Genomic DNA, 14262 nt, shown 5'->3' on the forward strand with positions numbered 1-14262 from the left:
GATGCCCAGGTGTTGGAAATAGGATGTTGGAGCCACCCTGAATTCTCCCGGTCAGCTGGTCTCAGAAGCTGAACAGGGCCTGAACCACCTGGTACTTAGTTACGAGAAGGCTCCACCAAATAGGACCAGCCTTCATCCCCACACTGAGGGCCAGGGGCTCAGGCCGGTCAGCATTGCCAGATGGGTAACAGGACAAGAGCCTGGAGTTATTTTCCCCCTGGAAATTCACGCCTTTGTCTCTTTTTGCCAAGCCCTGATTTCAAGACCCCAGACAAAGGACTTAGAAGCGGATTTCTAAAGAGATCAAGCTACCTCAACAAGAACCAAGAAAGGGAAGAGGCCCCAGGGTGGGGGGAGCTCCTTACCTGTGGGTCCATCACCCTGGGAGGCATGTGGGTTCCGGCTTCCCTGGTGGCTCCCGTAGGCCACCCAGAGGGTGGGATCTCCGACTGCCTGGCCACAATCCTAGGCCTTGAGAGCTAATTCTTGAAAGTCCCGTGGAGGTCTGTTGATTCAAAACCTTGATCCCTGTTGGAGAGAGAGAGAGAGAGAGACCCTGGGAAAAGATGGGTTTTAACCCCCTGCAGCCATGAGGCTGGGTGTGGGGGATGTGACAGGTGGTACCACCATGTCCCCGGTGCCCTGACTGTCTCCCTTGCGTGTGTACACATGTGTACATGGCTGGTCTCGGGTGTCATTCTTTAGGTGCCATCACTTGTTTCTCAAAGCATGGCCTTCCACTGGCCCAAGGCTCTCTGAGTAGGCTGGACTGGCCAGCGGCAAGCCCTTTCTCCCTGCCTCCCCACCCGGCTTCTGACATGGTGCTCACACTTGTAGGGCAGGCATTTAAAACACTGAGCCGCCTCGCCGGCCTGGAGCGCCTGTACCGTACTGCCTCCATCACAGCACTAACCAGGACAGCACTAATATTTGTGGTTGGATTCTTTATTTTAAAAAATTAAGGGGACTGGAGAGATGGCCCAGGACATAGGTTCAGTTCCCTATGTCCACATGTTGGCTCACAACCATTTGCTTTGAGCGTGAATATGTGTGAGTGTGTGCATGAGTGTGCGAGGGCATGAGTGTGAGTATGTAAGTGTGAATGTGAGTATTTTGAGTGTGAACATTATTATGAGTATGTGTGCGTTTGTGAGTGTGAGTGTGAGTGTGTGTGTGCACGTGCACACATGGAAATTGGAGGTTGCTATGGGTTCCTCACTAATAGAGCCAGGCCAGTGAGATTGAGTCTTTCCAGGCCCTCCTCCCCTCCTCCGCGCCCCCCCCCCCCCCGTGGGCTTTTCTGTGAATGCTGCGATCCAAACTCACATTTACTCCAGTGCTGCAAAGGGTTAACCACGTAAGCATGTCTAGGCCCAGAGGCTTCAAAGTCCCACGTGAGTGTTCACGTGGACACAGTTGGCTGGGATGACATAGAAGGTTCTCTCTCACTCGATGCTGTTTAAGCTTAAACCACAGGGTGGGCGTGGGGCCCCCAGCAACCGGAAGTGCAGCTTCTACCTCACCCTGAGGCGGCTGCCAAGGCTCCTGCCACTGTGGTCACCTTCCGGCCAGTGGGAGGATCAGTCTGGAAGTAAAAGGCTCACCCCCTCCCTTTACAGACACGACCTGCATCTGCACGTGTCGGTGTTTCAGGCCGTGTACCACTGGGTAGCTGCAAGGGAGGCTGGGAAAAAGTTTCCTCCTCAGTGGCTAAACCACCTCACACCAATGGGTCTTTGGCAGGGATGCCCTCTATCTCTCACCATCATTTTTCCAAATGTGACTAATGATGTCTCCTGACATTGCCAGAGAACCAATAGCAACCTCTGGTCTCCATGTGTGTGTACACACACACACACACACACACACACACACACACACACACACACTCACTCATGCACTCACACACACACACACTCATGCACTCACACACACACTCATGCACACACACACACACTCATGCACTCACACATTCACACTCGCTCACATTCCCACACCCGTGCACTCACTCACAATACACTCACACACAGTCATACACTCACACTTGTACACACTCAGGCACACTCACTCACACATACTCACGCTCACACACACACATGCACACTCATGCTCACATTTACATATGTATGCAATGACACCCAATCACGCACTCACACATGCACACGTATACACAGGCACACACACTCTCATACATGTATTCACACATGCACACCTGCCTCCACGGGCCTCTGCCGAGTTTGAGGCGCCCTGTTAGGGCCTTCTGTGAATTTTCCGAGTAACTGAAAGAAAAGAGTTAATTCATCCCCCGATGCCAAGAGGAGCCACCAAGGCACAGAGAGGCCATGTGACTTGTCTACAGCTAGCAAGGGTCAGAGCCAAACCTCAGTGGAGCCACCTGCTCGGCTCGGCCTCCTCCTCCTCCTCCTCCTCCTGGCTGCTGTGCTGTGTGACTGCAGGCACTGCTGTTCCTCTCTGGGCCTCCTCAGCCAGCGGCATGGCCAGAGGACCCTTCCCACATCCATGGCCAGGCTGAGGGGAGGCCTGAGGGGACCTGCGAGCTGCTTTGTGGGACCCTGCTGGGGCTCTCCTGCATCACACTTCACTTGGCTGAACTTCAAAAGGGCCTGGAGGGGAATCCTCCACAGACAATTGTCTGGGAGCATGCGCATGGTCAGGCGGCCCCACGGGGTCAGCGCTCTGGGCAGTGGGCAGCCTTTTATGGACCCAGTGGGTGTGGGGGATGGGAGCAAGGCGGACTCAGCCTCCTGTGTGCCTGCCAGGCCTCACTGGTCTCCTCATCTCAGATTCCCAACTGCAGTCCCCACAGGCCAGGAAGATAAGTGACCTGGGGGGGGGGGGGGTTGGGGGAGGGGAGAACAAAGGAAAGTTTCAGAAAAGGGGTGGGGCGGTCAGAGCATGTTTGCTGCTGCCCTCATAGCTGTGTCTTTAGAGCCTGAGGAAAGGCAAGAATATTAGTCCTGCCCCCTCATAAGCTCTTTCACTGGGTCTGGGCAGATCACCTCAGACCCAGGGAAGTGAATGCCAGTCATGATCTCGCCTTTTTCCCAGTGAACAAACTGACGTTCAGGGAGGTTCAGCGGCCTGGCCAAAGGCTCACAGCACGTAAAAAGGCACGGGTGGAACTTGATCTTAGGTCTCTCCATCTAGGCTGCATTCTGACCACTTCTTCCAGACCAGCGGTGTCTTGTGAGGACTGAAGGCAGAGGCAGCAGATGCCGAATATCGCAGCATACACCTGTCATCCCAGCCTGGGGGGGTGGGGGCTGGGGGCTGAGGGAACAGGATCATGAACTCTTCTCTAGCAGAGAAGCAGTTTGGTTGTCACCTGTAACTCCAATGCCACAGGATCCGGCGCCCCCTTTTGGCCTCTTCAGACATTGCACTCGCATGCACAGCCCCACACACAGACACACATAATTAAAAATAAAAATAAAGCCTTTCAAAAATAAAAGAAGGAAAGATGGAAGGACAGAAGAAACAGAGAAGAAGCAAGCTGGCCTGCTGGCTGAGTAGTGGAGACACTGGCTACCAAGCCAAGCCCAGGACTTGAGTTCCATCCCCAGGACCCCCATGGTGGGAGAAGACGGCTATGCTATGGCATGCACACCAACACAAGTGCAACAAATGAGCAAGTGTGAAAAGAAGGAGAGAAAGAGGGAGAAAGAAAGGAGAAATGGCGGTTGTGAATCTTGACACACTTTTGAAAATAATTTTTATTTTATGTGAATAGGTGTTTGTCCTGCGTGTATGTCTGTGTGACAGTGTTGGATCCCGAGCACCGGAGTTACAGACAGCTGTGAGATGCCATGTGGGGGCTGGGAATCAAACTCGGGACCTCTGGAAGAGCACCCAGTGCTCCCGACCACTGATCCATCTCTCCAGCCCTGAATCTTTAAGTTTTTAAAGTGATGGGGAGGAGCCCTTGAGGAGGTGTACATCTTTAATGTCAGCACTTGGGAGGCCGAGCTAATCAGATCTCTGTGAGTTCGAGGCCAGCTTGGTTTACATAGGGAGTTCCAGGACAGCCAGGGATACACAGAGAGACCCCGTCTCAAAACAACAACAATGTGATGAGGAGAAGCAGTCATCCTCCAGGTCCTCACAGCCAAGACCAGAAGGACCGATAGCCGCTCTGAGCTCAGGCATTAGGTGCAGGACTCCCGCTCCCAGCAGGGCCTCCGGCTCTCTGCCTGACCTCACCTGGAGAGTGATGCCCCTGGCCACACTTGATATATGGCCATTAACACAGCTCCCAGCTAGCTCTCCCCTCCCTGCGCCTATAGGATAATTAGGTGCTGTGTTCTCATTCACATGATAGGAGTGTGCTGCCAAATGCAAACCAAGCATCCTAAAAGCGCCTAGTTTCAACCAATTATGAGCACTTATCCTAGAAGCACCCCCCCTCGACTCCCCAAGGGCTGTATAGCCTTTGTCTTCCCTGAGTAAAGTTGAACTAGCTCCTGGAGTGACTCCCGGAGTGTTTGGTCTCTGTCATGCTTACGGCCTTCCAGGGCCTGTGCTCCTTTCATCTCGGTGGGCTGGTGGCCAGCAGCCCCCCAGGGAGGAGGAGACCCACAGGACAGGATGGCAAAGTGTAAAACTATAGTAGGCTGATGACAGCGACACTGCAGGAGTCGTGGTCCTTTGCTCTTGGGGTGTCTGCACATAGAATGTGGAAGTAGGCACATAGACTGAGTCGGGAGGTCTATGGGTCTTGATGCTCACCCCTAGACCTTAGCTGGGAGCTGAGGGGCAGCAGCTGGCCTGTGCCATCTGGTAAGTCTCGTGGCTGATTGATTTCTCCAGGGGATTCTGAAAAGGCCAGCCCCTCTCAGAAGCTCCTTGGGATTTCATCTGGTGGAAAGCCCCTGGCCTCAGGGTGGGGTGTCCTGCTCTTCGGAAGGGGCCCTCTGGTCTACTGCCTTTATTCTGCCTCCAGCCTTGTGCTGTGAGCAAGTCATTTGCTCGCTGATGACCAAGTCCCTTCAAGTGTGAAGATGAAGGGGCTGAAGAGATGGCTCAGAGGTTAAGGACACTGGCTGCTCTTCCAGAGGTCCTGAGTTCAATTCCCAGCACCCACATGGTGGCTCACAGTCATTTACAATGTGATCTGATGCCCTCTTTTGGCATGCAGATGTACATGCAGGCAGAGGACTGTATACATACTAATAAATAAATAAATCTTAAAAACAAACAAACGAAACAAGCTGGGCAGCGTGGCACATGCCTTTAATCCCAGTACTCAGGAGGCAGAGGAAAGCGATCTTTGTGAGTTCGAGGCTACCCTGGTCTACAAAGTGAGTCCAGGATGGACAGCCAGCCAGGACTACAAGGGAAACCCTGTCTCAAAACAAACAAACAAACAAAACAAAAGTGTGAAGATGAGTCTGGCTCAGGTGGGTTCTGTGGTCTGGTATGGTGGATGTGGACTTCAGACAAGAACCAAGGCCCCCCTGTGAGGACCTGGCAGCCTTCCTAAGGAACTGGGGTCCTCTCGGTGAGGGGGGCTGCTGATGTAGCCCCGACAAGGAAACCCTCATATGTCTATTGTCGTGAAGACTCCAGAGGGTTGTGGGAGCACGTGTCCTGCCATGAACACGTGTTCACTGACCGCTGTGGGCTCCTGCCTGCAGAGGACGAACAAACAGGCTCCTGAGGCCCAAGCGTAAGAAATGGGGTGAGAAAGGAGGGGTCAGGCAAGAAAGGGGGTGGGTGAAAGGGGGAAGGGAGGGGTGTGAGCAAGAAGGGGTAAGTGAGGAGGGGGAGGGAGAAAAGGGTGGGAGAGGGAAGGGATGAGCCTCAGCTCCCAAACAGCTGAGGGGCTCTGCAGTGTCTGCCTCTTAAATTCTTTTGCTTGTTTGAGTGTTTTGTTTTGTCTCCAGGCAGGGAGGGGGTCTCATTTTGTAGCCCAGGCTAGCCTAGGACTTCTGATCCTCTGGAGTGCCAGAGGGCCACCACCACCCCAAGTCATTTTGTTAAGTTTTAGTGGCACTGAAGATGGAACTCAGGACCTCAGGCACGCCAGGCAAGCGCTCTGCCGGTGTGAGCTGTGTGCCTAACCGTTTATGCATCTATTTATGGAGTGGTGGGGGAAAAAAAGTTTGACTTAGTTCACCTTGAATATTCACGTAATTTATAATTCACAAGGCTGCATTGTGAAGGAAGGTGGGAGAAGCGGGCTTTGGGGGAGCACGCATAGGCCAGTGCTTGACACAAGGCTGCTTCCCGGTTCAGTGTTCTACCCTCTGAGCCACACTGGCAGCGTCGATCAGGAGTCTGTCCGGGCCAAAGACCTCTACAGCTAGGCTTCGGCACTCCTGCTCCTCCTTGGGAGGAGGGAGCTCGGAGGGTCGTGGGCTCGCCTGAGTATCCAGCCAGCTGTAAGTAAATTTGCCTTAATGGCACCTGGTCTCGGGGTCTCTGGGAGGGGCTAGAGGATTTAGTTGAGGAAGGCTGAGAGGAGGCCAATCCTGCTACACAGCCCTGGGGAAATGATGTCTTCCACACTGGGTGCAGGTTTTCCACTGTGGCACCTGTGCTCTGTAAGTACGGCTTATAAACTCATTGGTTCCCCAGGGTGGGCTTTGGGGGACGGACCCAAGAGGTGGGTGTTGTGTATGGCTTTCCCACAAGCCCGGGCCCAATCATCCTCTCCATAATTTTTTTTAAAGATTTATTTCTCTATTATATATAGTGTTTTGCCTGCGTGTGTGCCTGCCCACCAGAAGAGGGCACCAGATCTCATTATAAATGGTTGTGAGCCACTGTGTGCTGGGGATTGAACTTGGGACCTTTGGAAGAGCAGCTGGTGCTCTTAACCTCTGAGCCATCTCTGAAGCCCTCGCCTTAATTTTTGAGGCAGGGTCTCCAGCTCACTGACTGGCTAGAAGGACTGGCTGACCCAGCGACTGCTGAGTCCCAGAGTTCCAGGCACACTTTTTGTGGGTCCCTGAGATCCAAGTGAGGTCCCTATTCGTTCCCCGCAAGGTCTTTGCCCACTGAACCATCTCCCCAGCCCCAAAGCTTTTATTTCCCCTTGGTTTTTCGAGACAGGGTTTCTCTGTATAGCCATGGCTGTCTTGGACTCACTTTGTAGACCAGGCTGGCCTCAAATTCACAGCGAACTGCCTGCCTCCGCCTCCTGAGTGCTGGCATTAAAGGCGTGTGCCACCACTGCCTGGACCCAAAGCTTTTATTTATTTAGCCAAAAAAAATGTGAGGCAAGCTGGGATGAGGTGCTGAGAGTCACATGTACCCTTTCTGCCTTGGGAACATGGACCATGTTGTGACCTCCACAAACATGTGCTTTGAACTACAGATTAAGGGCATGCCATTTAGGGGGTGCTGAGTGAGAGCCGGCTCCATGTGGCCTGCCCCCTTCCCCACTTTTCCTATATCTAAGAGGGGCCTGGAAAAGCTGTGCCCAACACTCTTTCCCTGGGTTCCTTTCTGGAGGGCTCAGCTGGCTGCGGCCTGCCTCCCTCAACCCCCGATTGGGGTCTCTTTGTCCTTTGATAAACGCAGCCCAGGCTTTTTCTTGGCAGAGGCCCTCGGCGCACAGCTCTGGGATTGTACGGCGGAGCTCTCACTCCCAGGTGATTTGAATCAGTAGCTACAAGGAAGTTTGTTTTTCAAGGTCTCAGTCAACATGTGGGTGTGGAAACTCCGACCAATTTCAAGGCAGAGTCAACTCCTTTCTAAATAGGGACTTTCACATTAGTCAGACGTCTCAAAACAACGTGGTATTTAAGCAAAATTCCGTTTCCCTTTCCATCATGGATGGCAGTTGCTAAAGATATTTCTGTCCTGACCAGGGGCTTCCCCAGCCGACAGTCAGCTGGTGTGATGTCATGGCGCTGAGGGGAGGAGGGCCAAATTTGGTGAGGTTTTTCTTTCTTTTCTTCTTTTTTTCCCCCTTTCTTTAAAAAATTTTTTTTAGTTTATTATTTTTTTTCATTTGTTCAAGAACAGTGTCTTATGAGCTCAATCTGGCCTCAAACCTGCAAACCTACTATGGGATAGGCCTGAACTCCTATCCTCCTGCCTCAGACTCAAGGGCTGAGATTACAGGCATGTGCAATCATGCCCGTTTGAAATTGTCCTTCTAGGAGCCTTAGTTTCCCCTCTGACTCCTCACGAAACCTCAAAGCTAAAGCTACCTGCGCCAGAGTCTTCATGGGTTTCATTCATTGTTGAGTCTCTGGTCTGTTGACTGCCTGAGATTCCAACAGTGCAGACCACAATCCTCCAAGATGCACCCCCTAAGCCACGGCACCACCCCAGGCCCTGGGTTCTGGCCTCTGCTCGGCTGTCTTGATGATCCCAGGATTTGGCAGGAGGCACTTCTAACAAAGTACCGTGTATCCCAGATGAGGTGGCCTCGAACAGGCCCAGACTAAACGCCTTACGTCCTTCCAAAACCTGTCGCTAGCTTGGTGCACACAGACCTGGCGCCTTCCCACAGCCCTGAGGCCTGGTGGTCGCCTCGGCTGTGGCTCCTGCCCTTCTGTCTTCTGAATTAGTCGTGTCCCATCTCCATGGCTGGATGATTAAAGTCTCCAGGAGATGTTTCCCATGGGAAGCGCAGCTGAGGAGGGCAAGGGCGGTCACTTGCCCCTCACTCACCAATCCATGCCTCAGCTGTGTGACCTGGAGGGTGGCAGCAATAGGCCCTCCTTATCCATGGCTTTGGGAGAGAAAAGAAAGTTGCGACTGGGGAAGTGACGACGCAAGCACAAAGACCTGAGCTCAGATCTCTGGCCACCATGGCAAAAGCTGAGCGTGGTGGCAGAGGCCTGAATTTTCACAGAGGGACGTGAAGACAAGGATCCCAGTACCTCAGGCGCCCAGCAAATCTCTCTGCATATGTGGACTTTCAGTTCAGTGAGAGACTCTGTCTCAAAAATTAGATTGAAGGCTGGAGCTCAGTGGCTATGGGTGGGTACTGGCTGCTCCTGAGGACAGCGCAGGTTCAGTTCCCAGCATGAGAGAGGTGGGGGGATGACTATGTGTATGAAGGTGAGCGTGTGTGTGTGTGCGCGTGTGCGTGCGTGCGTGTGCGTGCGTGCGTGTGTGTGCGTGTGCGCGCGTGTGCGTGCGTGTGCGTGCGTGTGCGTGTGTGCGTGCGTGCGTGTGTGTGTGTGCGTGCGTGCGTGTGTGTGTGCGCGTGTGCGTGCGTGTGTGTGTGTGCGCGCGTGTGTGCGTGTGCGTGCGTGTGTGCGTGTGTGCGCGCGCGCGCGTGTGCGTGCGCGTGTGCATGTGTGCGTGTGCATGTGTGCGTGTGTGTGCGTGTGTGCGTGCGTGTGTGTGCGTGTGTGCGTGTGCGTGCGTGTGCGTGTGTGTGTGCGTGCGTGTGTGCGTGTGTGCGTGTGTGTGCGTGCGCGTGTGTGTGCGTGCGTGCGTGCGTGTGCGTGCGTGTGCGTGTGTGTGCGTGTGTGCGTGTGTGTGCGTGCGTGTGTGCGTGTGTGCGTGCGTGTGTGTGCGTGCGTGTGTGCGTGCGTGTGTGTGCGTGCGTGCGTGCGCGCGTGTGTGCGTGTGTGCATGTGTGTGCGCGTGTGTGTGCGTGTGTGCGTGTGTGTGCGCGTGTGTGTGTGTGTGTGCGTGTGTGTGTGTGTGTGTGTTAGTGTGTGACATCTGTCCGTGGCTCTGGTTCCAGGAGATCTGATGCCCTCTTCTGGCCTCTGCTGGCACCAGGTCATACATATAAACATAGGCAAACATTTATACACATAAAATCAAAATTTAAATTTTATTCTATTTTATTTATTTATTTTGCCTTTTGAGACAGGATTTCTCTGTGTAGCCTTGGCTGTCCTGGAACTCACTTTGTAGACCAGGCTGGTCTCACAGAGATCTGCCTCCTTCTGCCTCTGGAATTACAGGTATGCGCCACTGCACCTGGCTATAACGTGTTTGTTTCGTTTTGTTTTGCTTTGTTTGGTTTTTCAAGACAGGGTCTCTCTGTGTAGCCTTGGCTGTCCTGGACTCACTTTGTAGACCAGGCTGGCCTTGAACTCACAGCGATCCACCTGCCTCTGCCTCCCGAGTGCTGGGATGCCTGCACTTATAAATATTTTTTTTAGAGGTGAAGAGAGAGGCACTCATGTCAACCTGACCTATACTTGCACACATGCATATACACACAAACTAATACACATGCATGTAAAACACACATATGAAGCAAGGAAATACTTAGAACATAGGATTTGATAAGGGCCCAGTTGCTGTTTGCTGTGTTTGTGACTTGGGTCTCGCAAGGGCAGAGACCCTGGATGACTATGTCAATCCTCACCAGCAAACAGGTGACTGACAACTCTATTAGGAAACGTGCCCAGGTCACGTGCTAGCAGCATAGGTGAGGAGAAAGCCTTGAGATCTGGGCTCTCTCCCACCTTCCAGTCTGGCTTTAATTCCACCTGGGTTCCTGGTGTGTGCACAGTATTACCAGATGTGCCAGGAGCCAGGGTGGATGGAGCCAAGGGGACTCCACCCAGCTCTCAGTCGGGGGCCCATGCAGGCAGGCTCTGGGCTAGGCACAGTTAATCTCCAGCTGTCCTCGATGGTTTCACCTGGCTCATTAAAGCCAGACACGTTCTGAGTTTACTTAGCATCTGCAAAGAGTGTCTTTCATCTTCAAAGGCTTCCCGAAGCTCCAACCAATTAATCCTTACAACGGCCTCATCTCGAGACAAATATTTATCCTTATTTCATACCCAGGAAAACTGAGGTGGAGAGAGAGAGACCAGACTAGGTGGGAGATGGAAGAGTGGCCCCTGACCACTTAGCTTCCCAGCCCATAGACTGTTGGGAAACTGTTTGGGTTATATGCTCTCCCCTCCTCTCCTCCCCCGCCCCCACTTCTCTAAATGGAATCAGAACCCTTTGCAAGTTCAGATAAATTGCATGCTTTTAATAGCAACCTGAAGGGAACACATTAAAAACCTATTCTATCAGTTACAAATCTTCATGTCACCACCCAAGGATGAGGGAACTAATGCCGGGCCCCAAAATACATACAGTCAGCAACTCCCTCGCAAGGGCAGAGACGATTTATAGAGTGTAGGCTCTGGCCCGCTGGAGCAGGAGCTGAGCTGGCCAGAGGGACTGAAACAGTGCTGTTCTCGGGTGGGGGAGGGCGGCTGCCCAGGGCGCCTTTGATTTAACCATTGTTTCTTATTTCTTCTCCGTGTAAATTGCTAGCCCCTCCCTCCAATGCTATAAAAGTCGGGTTTAGATCTGTCTTGAGACAACTGCTTTCCTTACCTGTCAAGGGTGCTTCGAAAGCCAGCAGCCCCTAAACATGGCCCCCACATACACACGCTGATCTCTGTGTGGATGACCAAGTGTCTGCAAGGGGCTGTCTGAGCAATGACAGCACTGATAAAACATTTGTATAATTAAAAAAAATTTTTTTTTGTGTTTTTGTTTTTTCGAGACAGGGTTTCTCTATGTAGCCTTGGCTGTCCTGGACTCGCTTTGTAGACCAGGCTGGCCTTGAAATCATAGCAATCCGCCTGCCCCTGCCTCCCAAGTGTGGGATTAAAGTCTTGCGCCACCACTGCCCGGCCTAGTATGCCTGCTTTTATTCGGTATTCCGGATAAAAGTCCGGGCTTTGTGAACATGCTAGACACACATGCTACCTCTTGAGCCCACCCCCAGCCCTACAGTGGTCTTTTAAATTACTTATTTAAAAAAAGTATTTATTTATTTATTATGTACAGTATTCTGCCTGCATGTATGCCAGCTGGCCGAGAAGGCACCAGATCTCATTATAGATGGTTGTGAGCCACCGTATGGTTGCTGGGAATTGAACTCAGGACTTTTGGGAGAGCAGACAGTGCTCTTAACCTCTGAGTCATCTCTCCAGCCCAAAATTACTTATTTTTTACAATTGTGTGTGTGTATGTATGGCATGTGTGTGTGTGTTTCTGAATGTATGTGTGGCGTGTGTGTGTGTGTGTGTGTGTGTGTGTGTGTGTGTTTCTGAGCGTGTGTATGGCATGTGTGTGCTGTTCCCTTGGGAGCCAGAAGAGGACATCGGATCCCCTGGAGCTGGAGTGACGTCGGTTGCTGAGTCACCTGATGTGGGTGCTGGGAACAGAACTGTGTCCTCTGGAAGAGGAACTGTGTCCTATTGCTGGGAGACCTCTCCAGCCTGAAATTACTTTGTTTTGAGCTCAGTTACTGTAGAGGATGTTAACTCAGAACATGGCTGTTCTGGTAAGAGATCACATCCAGAGATCTGGGTCAGTGTGATCCGGCTGGAATACAAACACACCTTTAATCCAGCAGACAGAGGCAAGCAGATCTGAGTTCAAGGCCAGCCTGGTCTAGAGCAAGTTTCAGGTAAAGTAAAGCTACTTAGGCAGTTTTACCAGGACAGTAATGAGTTCAGGTGAAGACAGAACAAGCCAGAAAATAAGAAGCCAGGAGATTAGAGCAGATTGCTGAGTGAGTCTGAGGCCAAGCAGAGCAATTCCGGGCCGAGAGAGAAGCCAGACTGAATAGATCCACTGGGAGAGGAGTTTGAGCCAGAACAGCTGAGTCGACCCAGCCAGCCCAGAGCTCAGAAAGAACAAGTGAGGGCGAGCTCACTAAGCAGTAAGTCTCGGAGGCTGAAACATTCTAGGCCTAGGTTAGATTATATGAGGGCTAGAATCTTCCAGGACTAGACCTGGGTTAGCAGAAGGAGGCAGTTAGCCTCCCAGACAACAATTGAGCCAGGAGAATATAACTTACTTTTTTGTTTTGCTTTTGTTTTTCGAGACAGGGTTTCTCTGTGTAGCCTTGGCTGCCCTGGACTCGATTTGTAGACCAGGCTGGCCTCGAACTCACAGCGATCTGCTTGCCTCTGCCTCCCAAATACTGGGATTACAGGTATGCGCCACCACGCCCGGCTATAATTTACTTTTACAAGTGACCATTGTGGCAATTCTGAGCCAAACACAGCCTGATGAGAGCAAAGTTTGACTCCGGAGGGCATCACGGCCGCTGGAGGAAGAGTTGTCTAAACAGAGATGAACAGCACGCGGTGGCGGCTGCTGCTGGGAGGGTGACGCATGTGTGCCAGCCGTGTGTGCGTTTGTCGGAGAGAAAGGACAGGCGTGAACTGTGCACACAGACAGACTCCAGACAGACTCCAGGCTTGTAGCATTATACCCACTGCTCCTTGGTGCGGACACGGGCCCAGGTCCGATCCTAGGTCAATGCAGAGTCACCGCGGTGCTTGCCCAGCTATGGTGGCTCGTACCTCTCATCCCAGCTCTTGGGAAGTAGAGGCAGAAGGATCCAAAATTCAAGGTTGTCATTGGTTTCATAGTGAGTTTGAGGCTAGCCTGAGCTAAGAAAACCCTCTTGGGAGGAGAGAGAACAAATAAGCCATGCCTGGCTTACTGGCATTGATAAGGATTACTTAGGAATTTTAAACAGTGTTTTCCAGCCACTCTGAGGACCCATCAGGGCAATAGGATCTTTCCAGTTTGTCTGGGACCAGCAGGGTAGCTGGTGTTCTGGAACACTGGGTCCGGTGGAGCAGTCCTTTGAAGTAGGACAAGTTGTTCACCCTGCTGGGCTGTGTGTGTCTCTGTAGCTGCTGCCTCGTGACCTTAACTGACTCATGGGCCCTCGACATGGAGGGTATCAGAGTGAGAAAGGCCCCTGGTGTGGCTCATGGGAGAGGACTCGCTTAGCGCACACAGGAGTCTACGGCATCAAAAGAAAAGGAAACATGGGGCTGGAGAGATGGCTCAGGGGTTAAGGGTGCTGACTGCTCCTCCAGAGGTCCTGAGTTCAATTCCCAGCAACCACATGGTGGCTCACAACCATCTATCATGTGATCTGATGCCCTCTTCTACAGACAACGCACTTATATACAACAAATAGATGGCTCAGCGGTTTAAGAGCACTGTCTGCTCCTCCAAAGGCCTTGAGTTCAATTCCCAGCAACCACATAGTAGCTCACAACCATCTATAATAAAATCTGGTGCTCCATCCTTGCCTGCAAGTGTACATTCAGGCAAAACATTGCATACATAATAAATAAATCTTAAAAAAAAAAAAGATTCCAATTCCTTTGGCAGAGCTGGCAGTTGGCATGATAAGCGCTCTACTCTTTTATTTTTTTAATGGTACAAGGAGATTTATTGTGGGGAAGGGGAAAAAGAGAGAAAGGGGAGGGCACGCCCGACAGAGAGACAGTCAGAGGGAGAGAGAAAACAGGAAGAAAAAGCACTCAACCCTTG

The sequence above is a fragment of the Acomys russatus genome, chromosome 11 (assembly GCF_903995435.1).
Source record: "Acomys russatus chromosome 11, mAcoRus1.1, whole genome shotgun sequence".
NCBI lineage: Eukaryota > Metazoa > Chordata > Mammalia > Rodentia > Muridae > Acomys > Acomys russatus.